Here is a 12,336-nt window from a genome sequence, read left to right on the forward strand (position 1 = left end):
AATTATTAAATATTTATTATATTATTATAATTAATAAACGTAAAAAATAAATAGTTATAAGGAGAATCAAGATACCTTTATTAAATATTTAGAACGCCCTATATGAATTTTTACTTAAAATGTATTGTTTTTCTATACAGAAGGTCTAGTTTGGTTAGTATCCTATAGTATTTACTTTCTTCGAAATAGATTTATATACGTAAGGTATAAAACCCCCCCGGGTCGTCCCTTCTTATCTCTCTTCTTCCTCCTTCTTATAATTCGCGCCTTTTTTTTATTTTTTTATAGAAATAATTTATTAGAACCCCTTAATCGATATTTTATTACTCTATATAAATAAATTTATAATTATGGTCGAACGATAAAATTTTTATGTAGAGAAATAATATCTAAGTAAATTTATAATTATAATTAAATAATAAGGTTTCTACACGGAGAAATAATATATTATAGACGATTCCAATATGGATAGTAATTAGAATACTATCCGGTCCGGGCAAATTAATATAATAAAGAATTTTAATCCGAACCTCCTTTCAGTTTTTTTCAACAGTATTAATTTTGTAATATTATCCTACTTCTATTACCCCCCCTTCTCTTAGTATCGCCTAAATAATAATGAGTAGGTTAAGAAATATAAGAAAGATTATTACAAAAATATATTAGTTAATAAAGGATATTTATTCTACGCTGGCTATTATAATATAAAGATAATTATATTATAATTTAATTTTAGTAATAATATTAAAATTCTTAGTTACTATAAGGGAAATAATATATACCCGGTTATCTACATTACCCCCGAACCTATTAATAATAAATACCGACGAGAGGAATTACTATCGCTCTTTAAAATTTTATTATTTAAATAGATTATTATATTTAAGTTAAGAGTAAAAGCCTTTTATAAGGTTGAAATTATCGTTAGTATATTAAAGTATATTAATATATATACTTTAGTACAATATATTGAATACGAATATATATATCCTTCATATTAAAACTTTATTTACCCTTTCTTTATAGAGAAATAATATCCCCCTTCTTATATTAATTCGTTGGTTTATATCTAGTAGCGAATACTTTTTGTGACGGCGCTGGCAGTCAGCGACCCACATGTGGGTCCCGCTGTCGCTTGTGCGACCAGGGTATTTATTTGGGTTTGCACGCTTGTATCTAGTTCTCCTCCTCTTTTCTTCTCCCCATCTGAAATCTTCTGTCATAGATGGAATCTTAGCTTTGCCTTCGACCCTCCCATACTATGCCCTTGCACTTTTAATCCTTTTATATATTTAAAAATTTCCTACGAATTCGGTAATGAGTTTTAGACCGGCGCAATCTTCGATAATTAGATTAATATATTAAAAGGTTTTCCCGAATATTTTTATAATAAATAATACGGGTATATTTTAATAATTATAATATAATAGGACGAGTTGACCTATATTTTATATATAATTCGGATTAGGGATTTAAAGAGCCTTACTAAATAATAGCGATCGTTAATACACTAATAGAAAATTTATATAATAATAACGTTTTATGCTATATACTTAACGTATTTTAAAATATTTTATATTGGAATTAATTAGTTTGGGGAGTTCTAATACATTTAGGACTCCTATAATAAGTAGAGTAAGAAAAGTTATTGGGGAGGTTTTTCCGCCGATAATTAAGTATATATTATAATATATTATATTTATATTATCGGTCGTTATACTACGAAGAATTACTATTTGGCCGGTTATAACGGTATATAATTTAGAAAAGCTATATTTTATTAAATTATTTCCCTAAATGACCGGCCGGGGATTTTAAATTATAAGGGGTATAAAAGATCGATACATAATTTCGTTTAAATTGCTATTAACCGACTATATTTAATAGCATAGGATAGCCTTAAGGCTATTGACGACCTTTCGGACTTCGATAAATTTCGGGTATTAATTTAAAATTTAAATTACTTAGAAAAGTTAATATATAATTTAGTTACTTTCTAATAATTAGGCCAGATTTGTTTAAAATTATTAAGGCGGAAGAAGTTTATTAAGAGTTAGAAGGATTGGTTAATTTACTAAAGCGCGTAGTAATTTTCCGATTTATATTTTAAAGTATCGATTCTAATTTTGGAATTAATATTTAAAATTTTATTCGTATAGCTTATAATGTTTATTTGAAACCGCTCCGGCTACATTTATTAATTGATTATATTAATAGAAGGTAATATATTATTTAATATAGATTAAATATATTCTATGTTCCTTAATAAAGGTAATTTAAAATATTATATATAGCGCGACGAAAATAGTAAAGTTTACGAAAAATCTATATAGCGGTTAAAAGAAAGTATAATTATTTATTAGGAGAGGTTAGGGTACGAAACCGAAGTTCGTAATAAAAATATAGATAGGTGGAATTAATACGCTAAAGAATAATAAAAATACGGTTTTATTATAATTTAATTATAATAATATAGTTATTTATTTAAGAAGTAATATTATAATTGAATTACCAATTTAGTATATGATGCGATAATTAGTTGAGGTCGCTTTATTAATAGGAATTAAATATACCCGTCCGAAGCGAGTAAATTTATAGATTTCGCTACTTTAAAGGGTTAGTATAATTAGGTAAATTGGGATTTGGGCAGTGAAACCCGACTTTTATTACTATATTAATTTATTAGTAAATTCATTCGGTATTTATTCCTATTCGCGCCTCCTTATACTTTTTCTGTAGAAAAACTATTCGAAGCCATTATATACTATTTATTTTTATTTTTACCTCCTTAGACTTTCTTTATAGAAAAATAATTTAAAGCCGTTATATATTAATTTCGCAGTTTAAATATATATATTATTCGCCAATTTAAATCGAGCCTTTTAAAAGCTACTATATTAGTTAATATTATTAGTATTAGAAAGATTATTATATATATAATAGTAATCTATATATATACGAATAAAGTCTAAAATAATTATAATAAAGGGATTCTTATTCCAGTATACTTATTATTAATTTTAATATTAATTTTATTTATCGTATAAACTTTTTACGAATATATTACGATATTCGGCGATATATTGACTTTTAAATGCTTTTATAATTATAGGGTAATTATGAGCGTAAGAGACCCGCGGGTATAAATAATATTTATTTAAATAAAATTCGATAAATTTATATAAGATACGGTTAATAGTTAAAACGATATTAAAACGGCGCGTATTATTATTTTGGCGGCCGTCCTAACGTGCTACCGTCGTTGGGTAGATAAATATATATAGAAAGATGATAGAAAACCGGAGGATTCGTACGAGTTACGTAGCGTAATCTCCATTAATACGCCTATTTAGTCCGGTAAATTTATTAAAAAGGTTGCGATTAGAAAAGCTTATATAGGGAAGGGTATTATTAAGAAGGGGTTTAAAAAAGTTATTATAAAGAAAAGTATTTTTAAGACCGTTATTTAGTTTAATTTCAAGGAAGATAAAGATATCGACGATAATTTGTTAGAAGTGTATTTGGTTGAAGAGGAAATCGATAAAATAAGGGATATAAACGAATAAGTTTTTTTATAGAGAAATAACGCGCTATATTAAAACTATTTTAGATTAATATATATAGAAACCTTATTTTGGATAATAAGATTAGAAAATAAGTCTAATTCCGCTACGAATTACGGATAATTAGGGTAGAAGGTATTAAATTCTACCGGATTATTTATAACGAAGTATAATTTTTACGAAATTAAAATTCCGTAATATAGCAGTAAATTAAATTTATATTTAAATATAATATTATTTTCGTATTGGTAACGCTTTTTTTAAATTATATTATTAATTTAAATATTTTCGTTAAAATAGTTTAGGATAACGCTAGTATCCTTATTATAATTTCCGATATTATAGAAGGATAAGTTTTAATATAATTAGAGAGTTTTAATTATTCCCTTAGGATTTCTAATTATTAGTTCTACAATAATATTCTATATTATATATTTATATTTTTATAAAAAGTCGAATAGGAATGGAGGTTTAAATAGTAGGCCCTTTTAGACTATACCTAAACTTTTATTACGGATACCGGCGGAGTAGTATCGGCGGATATTACTAATATTATTTCCGGTTATAAATATATTTAATTACTTTATAGAATAACTATTATAAGTATATTATTAAATAGCCTTATAATTTACCCTTCGGCGATTATCCTACTAATAATAATTAAGTACGTAGGATTCGGATATTAATACTTCGCTAATATGATATTACTTTTAACTGACGGAATATTAAAGTAAATTTACGTCGATACGATTATTATAGACGGTGATAGCGACGGTAATAAAATAGGTTTGAAAGGATTAAAGATAGCGTATATTTATGCTATATAGTATTTCGCTTAGGATTATTATATTCAGAAGCTCTTCGGTATTTATAATAAAATTATAAATATTCCAGCAATATAAATATAGAATTTTTTAAATTATAATTTAGGGTTCCTTACTAGTAGTAATATTATTAGCGACGACGATAATGAAATCGCTACGAAGTTCAGTATAAAAACCATCGAAACGTTAATTAAATCGAATTTTAATAAGTGTTTAATATATATTTTCGCCTAATTTAATTAGGACTCTAATAATTGGCCCCCTATTAAACCGGGACGAATAATAGAATTTAATTATTTAAAGTCGCTTTTTTGGGCTTAGATTGTTTAATAGTATTTTTAATAGAAATTATAGTAGAAGTATATTCTTATTATAATTAATTCCCCTTAGATATAAATATAAATAATACTTCCGGGAAATTTTATTATAGTATTAAATTAATATTTTAATAGGATGCTCGTAGCTATTTTAGAAAAGTGTGATTTTATTACTTAATATATCTATTCTTAATAAATATAATTAGAGTAGATTACTATTATTATTAATTGGAGTTCGTTATATACGGATATTAATATCCTAATCCTTAATTCTAGTATTAATATAGTCAGTTTGAACGTATATCGGTAATATTATATCGTTATTAGTTTCTCCTTTATATAGAGCGTCCCTACAATCCTATTATATATTAGCTGCCTATTCTGTATTAAGTAAATAGAATTAATAAAATAATATTTTCTTATTATTTATAGGATTGTTAGTTATTAGTAAGAAGAGTGTATTATATATAAGGTTAGTATTTCTTTCCCTATAGAGAAATAATACGATTTTTTATTGATATATTTTAGTAGGTATATTCTTTATAATTAAAAATTAGGATTTAATATATTAAGAATTCGTATTTACGGATTATTTTAGCGTACGAAGTTACTAAGGTGTTAGTATCCTATAAATTTAATAGGTATTTATAAGTAACCTCCTTTCTTTAAAATATAAATAATTATTATATTATTTATATTATTCGAATTGGAAATATATATTCGTCTATTATTTCTTTATATACCCGGGACCTTTACGGGTTTAAGGCCGATTTAATTTATAAATATCCTTTAGAAATACTTTCTATTTTCGGTTTAATATTCATCGAATTTTATTTTTATAATTAGCCCAATACAATTTCAACGCTAAAATAGTTGGTCGAAATCGCTTAATAATTTATCGATTAAATCGAAATCGTTTCGAAATTAGTCGATTAAATTAATTTTATTTAGTAGTTTATTGAATATATTATATAGTATTAATAATTATAAAAGAAGAGGAGGTTATTTTTAATCGGCTTAGTAAATATTCTAATTAGAAAAGCGAAGGATAACGTTTATAAACGCTTTGTTATTTAAAGTAAATTCGTAGACGAAATTAATTAAATTAATATTAAAATCGAAAACGACAAATGATTAAATACTTTTACGAGGCGGCGATAGTAAATTAGTAATTCGGTATTAGGCTTTAGTAACGCTATTGAAACTTCAGCTTTTACCTTTTAAATATAGTATTAATAGGGGTAGAAATTTATTCGTACTAGCTTTTAAGCGGCGGCATTTGGGCACCAACAGCGTTTTTAATACATTTAACGGGTAAAATTCGGAATCGATAGGTTTTTCTACGGAAAAAGAAGGTAATTACCCTAACATATCTTTATTACCTACGGGTTTATATAAACGATAATAAATTAATAGGTAATATATTTCTATTGAAAGTACAATAATTATAGATACTAGTTTTATTGAGAGTACGGTGATTGTAAATACTAGTTTTACTGCGAAGAAAGTAATTATAGATACTAGTCTTATAGAAATAGATTTTTCTATAGAGAAAGAAGGTAATTACTTTAATTTACTTTTGTTATTTACAGGCTTACGTAAACGATATTAAATTAACAAGTAATATATTTCTATTAAATTTAAAATAATTAAGGAAATTTATTTTACTCTTAAAGAAGAAGCCTATTTTATTATTTAAGTAATTAAAGAAAATACTCATCTTATTATTAAAGTAGCCGAAGAAAATGCTTATCTTACTGTTAAAATAGCCGAAGAATAGGAAAGGGCCCGTCTTATTATTAAAGTAGTTAGAGAATAGGAAAATACTTATTTTATTATTAAAGTAGTTAAAGAATAGAAAAGGGCATGTTTTATTATTAAAGTAGCCAAAGAATAGGAAAATAATTCGAAGGTTTTGCCGAATATTCCTATATATATTTAAAGCAATTCTTTCGATTATATAAGGTTATTCGCGTTCGCTAGCCTTCTAATAAAAGCTCTTCGTACAATTATAATTAAAATTACTAAATTTAATATTAATAGGACGGCGATTATAAAATTCGTATAATAGGAGTTCGGCATCGTTATTTCGTTAAATTGTTATACGGCTTATAAGGGCGTTAGATAGAAGAAATGTAGGGTTAATAGCCCTTCGTACAATATAGTTAAATATTTCGGGCCCGAAAGGGATTATATTTAAATATATAAAATATTTAATAAGGAAGTTTAAAAAAATATTTATAAATTTAACCTAAATTATTTAATAGCTATTATTACGCTATTTAATTAATTAAATTTAAAGGATTACATTGTAAATAAGTACAAAACCTTTTTAAATTATTAAAAGGATTATAGTAATAGCCTAATTTAATAAGTCGTATTAGTTTCTCTCGCCTTTATTTAGTCTTTATTTTTACTATTTTATTAATTGGTTATAGGTAGTAATTATAATTTTGATAAGGGTTATTCGTTCGGGGTTTTAATAATAATATTAAATAAAGGATATATTTACTTACTTTTGATATTAAGGTTTCTATACTATTCTCGATATTAGTAATAATAGTTTTTTATATTATTTCTACGTAGGTAAGGCCTTTATAACTTCTTTCTTTACTTACATTTTATACTATAACTTTATTTATATAATTAATAACGGAGGGTTATATATAATAATTCTAACGTTATTTTATATCTTACCGTTATATATTGTACCGCTTATTTAATTTGGTAATATTATTTACAGGTATTGTAATTAATAGTAAATTGGTTATAGTAATAATTAATATTGATAGAGCTTATATTAATAGTACCCGATTTATTATTTTTCTATAGAGATATAAATTTTAAGTGTTGGTTTGAATATTAGTAGTATTCTCAGTCTCGTTCTTATTTTATTATATTTATAATTTAATTTAAATAAGTTTTATTATGTATCGATTGTAGTATCGTTATCGATTATTTTCCCCCAATCCTTCCAATTTAGTACCCTACCTATTATTTCTCTATAGAAAAATAAATTCTTTATATTAATAATATTCTCTCGTTCTTATTTTATTATATTAGTAATTTAATTTATGTAAGCCTTATTATATATCGATTATAGTATCGTTATTAATTATCCTTCCTAATCCTCCTAATATTTTATTTATTATTTCTCTATAAAGAAATAAACTGTATATACTAATAGTGTTTTCTTATTCTTATTTTCCTTTATTATTTTAAAAATCTTATTTAGATAAATTTTATTTTATATTGATTATAATATTATTATCGATTATTTATAGGTATTTCTTATTCTTAATAGAAGGCTCCTATTCCCCCGAAATAGATTCTTATTTTCGAAGTCGAATTTATATTTTATATTTTCGACGCAAGATAAGTTCCTTCGTTTCTATTTTACTTCATTTCGTTAGTTATAACTCTTATATAGGTTGACTATATTAATATATTTATTTTAATCTTTGTAAATTAATCGAATTGGACTTGTAGTCTTGGAATTTATTAGGTAATTAAATAAGTTATCGATTCTTTTATTATTTGGGTCTTCGATAGCTTTAATAGTATTAGGCCGTCTTTGAGCGTAGGGCGTAGGATAATTTTATTTATAATATATTTGGCAAATATAAGATTATTCGGTTAGATTATTTATTTATTCGGTTTAATTTGGTTATTTATTATCTTCAGTCTACCGTTTAAATCTATTTAGTATTTTAATTATAGGCCCCCGCTACTTTTATCGTTCCTTTAGGTAGGCGCCCTCCAATATTAGGATTAGAAATACGTACATATCCGGTCTAAATTATTAGGTTAATTAATTTATTATATTCAAAGCGTTTCGTTATATATTAATACTCTTTATATGTTATTCGTAGCATAATAACTCTTTATTCGGTAAAAGAATATAAACTTTAGTATTAGCACTTAAACGGATCTATATTATTATAGAATCTTACTAATTATTCGCCTTATATAATTATAATTAAATAATTTGCGCGTAAATAGGTAATATCTCATATAATATAGCTTTATAGTATATTAATAGTTAATTGAGTATTTATAAGGCGAGATATTAAATTATAATATTTTTATATCCTAGGATTACTTCGGGTATTATTATATATTAGAATATTTATATCGTATATATTACTAACTTGCCGCCTCTCTAATAATCATTTTATTATACATATAATATAGAATTATATAATACCTTCGAAAATATTTAATGTTTTTCTTAAAGTACCGATACGTACATTATTTAGGAAGGTTATAATACCGTTACCGCTCGCTATATATTTTTAGTTAGAATATATAGGGGGGGAAAATTATAGTTACTACCTTTAGAGTTAGATTCGGAACTAGAATTAAGAAAGTTAATTAGAATTTAGGCCTTTATTCATACTAGAATAATAAATAAATAAATTAGGAGTGTCCTATACCTTTATTATTATATTTAATAATTCTAATAAATTTTAAACGCTCTTATGTCCTATTCTATTTATTTATCGGGTCTTTCCCTATTTACTATTTACTCCTCTATACTTTATTAATACTTTATTATATTACCTTTTTACTATAATATTTCTTTATTTTACTATTTCTTTATTATATTACTTGTCTTACTATATTTCTAAGTATAACCTATAGTTACCATTTATTCCTAATTCTTCTAGCATTAAATTTTAATTACCTAGGCGGTTATAGGCTTGGTTTATTAACGAATTAGCATTTACAATATTAAAGATATGTTTTCTAAATAAGCATTAATTATTCATTAAACGTAAGTTTTATATTATAAATAAATTAAATAAAAACGAACAATATTATTAATGTAATATTATTATTTTATTATTTTTAATAAAAAAAAGAAGTAGCTAAGTAAATAGCCTGAAAGATCGACAATAAGGAAATTATAATTATACGCTAGGTATGGTACCTTTAATTTATACGCTATATTAGATTTTACTAATTAATTGAGTATTCGGAGAGTTTGACTATATAGCAAAAGAACGACGAAAACGCCGGGTACGGCGAAGAATCCGGATAATTACTATAAAAGAAGACGAAGTATAGTATGGAAAAAGAGATAGAAAAAGAGAAAGAGATAGAAGAGGAGAAGGCGTTAAAATAATTAATATTATAATACGAAGGATTCTTTTCGTTTATATATTTTAAAATATAAACTTTTTTATAAATTTAATTTATAATACTTGATATTATATTTACGTTAATTCGTTGGGTATAAATAGAGATATTTATTCCCAACGTTAGAAAATAGAATTTCCCTTTTTGTACTTTTAACTACACCATTAACTATGAATTAACCGGTGGAACTAAAAATAAAGAACATTTAACTGAAAAAGAATTAAATAGTAGCTTAACTTTGCTTAATAGTCTAATATTGCAATTTTAACTAATTAATTACAATATTTACTATATTAATTTATAGTTCGTTATATAAATAGTAATTAACTATATTAATACGTTAGTGCAAATACAAATTTTCGTAAACTAATTTATTAATTTAACAAAAGGATTTTAAATAATAGTAAAGCACACTATTCAAGAAAAAATTATTTTAAAATAACGGCGGGACAATAAATTTACGGAGGATATTAAAGGTTTAAAATAGGATTTCAAAGATATAAGAGAAATTATTAGAAAGAATTTTAAAGAGTTAATTAATCGTATAAATCTATTAGACGGACGGTTAAAAATAAATATAGTAAGTTAATAGGTATTATAGAGAAGGTAACGGACGTAGTAGATGAGAATACGTAAGACTTTCTACAATTAGAATTAAATTAAGAATTTATCCAATAAAGGATAGATAATTTAATAATAGGGTTGGAATAATTATTAATATTTAATTATAACACTAAATAAATGCTTTTTTAATTAAATTATATTCGATTTTACTTATAAAATTCTATACTATATAATTATTCGTTTTTGTTTGGCCTTAAAATTAAAATTAGGATGTAAAAGAGGAATTTATTAGCGCTTTATCTTACTTTTATAAATAATAATTAGATCCTATCCTCGTTATATTACAGTTTAGCAAATTTATTAACAAATTCGTTCGATATTCGAATTTAATACCAAACTTTATCTATATTTATTCGTATATTATAAAATAACGATCGGGTCTTATATTCCTACCCGTCGGTTAAATTTTATATATTAGTAATAAGTACTTTGTATTAAATATTTTTCTTATTTTATATATATAAATAGAGGTTAAGTATTTAATATTTCTACGTAGGGAATTATATTAAACTTAAAATTTATATATTAGAACTTTCTCTATGGATAAATATTTATTAGTAAGCATTTTACTACTTACTATTTTAATATATAATATTTTAATATATTTAAATTTATAATATACTTTATAATCTTCTTTTTAAATATAAAAAAATAATATATAATTCGAACTAGTAGCCTTTTAAAAATATAACCCGTACAAATATTAACTATATTATAATATTAAATTTTATAAAACGATCGTTAATTAGGTCTATATAAAATTTAAATAATATTATTTTAAAAAATTAAGGTTAGTGTAAGCAGTTGAGCGAATAAAATTAGATTTATCCCAGTTTTATCCGAAATTAATCTATATTATAGATTTTATCCAATATTTTACCCTCCTTAGTAGATACGTATAATACGATGTAAATAGCGTAATTACGTATTTGTATTTACTAATTTAGCGAAAGGAATAATCGTTACATTAATTAGAATTTTTTCTTTTTAAATTTCTTATCTTTAATTCTCCTTCGACTATTTAAATATTTATTAATTTACCCCCGTCTACCCCCCGCCGCTCTTCCGAAATTTGTTGTAATTAATTAGAGATTTATTAACGATTTGTTTTTTATAATAACGCCTACTTACTATAAATTTATAGCCTTTAAAATATATAAAAAATATTTGGATGGCGATTAGAAACCCGTTAAATCTGAGGATAAGGGTAAGCGTTAGGCCGTAGTACTCCCTTTAAAAATTAATAAATATATAAATATTGAAACCAATTGTTAATTTATTTCTAATTTATCTTTAATTTATCTGTCACGCGTGGCTAGGGATAGGTACGGTGCAAGGACTGTACTACCCTAATGGCTAACTTGGACTAAAGACAAGAAGTTGAGGAAAGAAGGAAATCCCAAAAGGGAAGGCTAGATGGGAAGGACTGGGTTTTATACTCTGAACTCTGGGAGGGAGCCAGGCCAAGCCCAGAACCTGAACCATCTGAACCAAACCCGTGAATGGAAGCCACCCGTGAATGGAATCCATGACGACTGGTGGTGCCAGCCGTCACACTATCCCCATTAATTATTTTATAGGGCGTATATATAGTCGCCCTTAGTGAGATTTTTGCCGCTAGAAAGAGTTTAAGCCGGATTGTAATAGTGCGGATATTTAATATAATTTCAATATAAATAAAATTTAAAAATTATTTATTTTAAATTAATAATTAATCTTTAACCTATTTAAATTGTATTTATTATTTATAGTAATTTTATTAAATATTTGAAGGTATTTATAATATCTTTAAAAAACAGCTATTCAAAGTTTTAATCGGAAGTATTAAAGTTAAGGTTTATATAATTACTATTAATATATAACCTA

Source organism: Neurospora tetraspora (assembly GCF_033439725.1).
Source record: "Neurospora tetraspora strain CBS 560.94 chromosome Unknown B0H65scaffold_2, whole genome shotgun sequence".
In the NCBI taxonomy this organism is placed as follows: Eukaryota; Fungi; Ascomycota; class Sordariomycetes; order Sordariales; family Sordariaceae; genus Neurospora; species Neurospora tetraspora.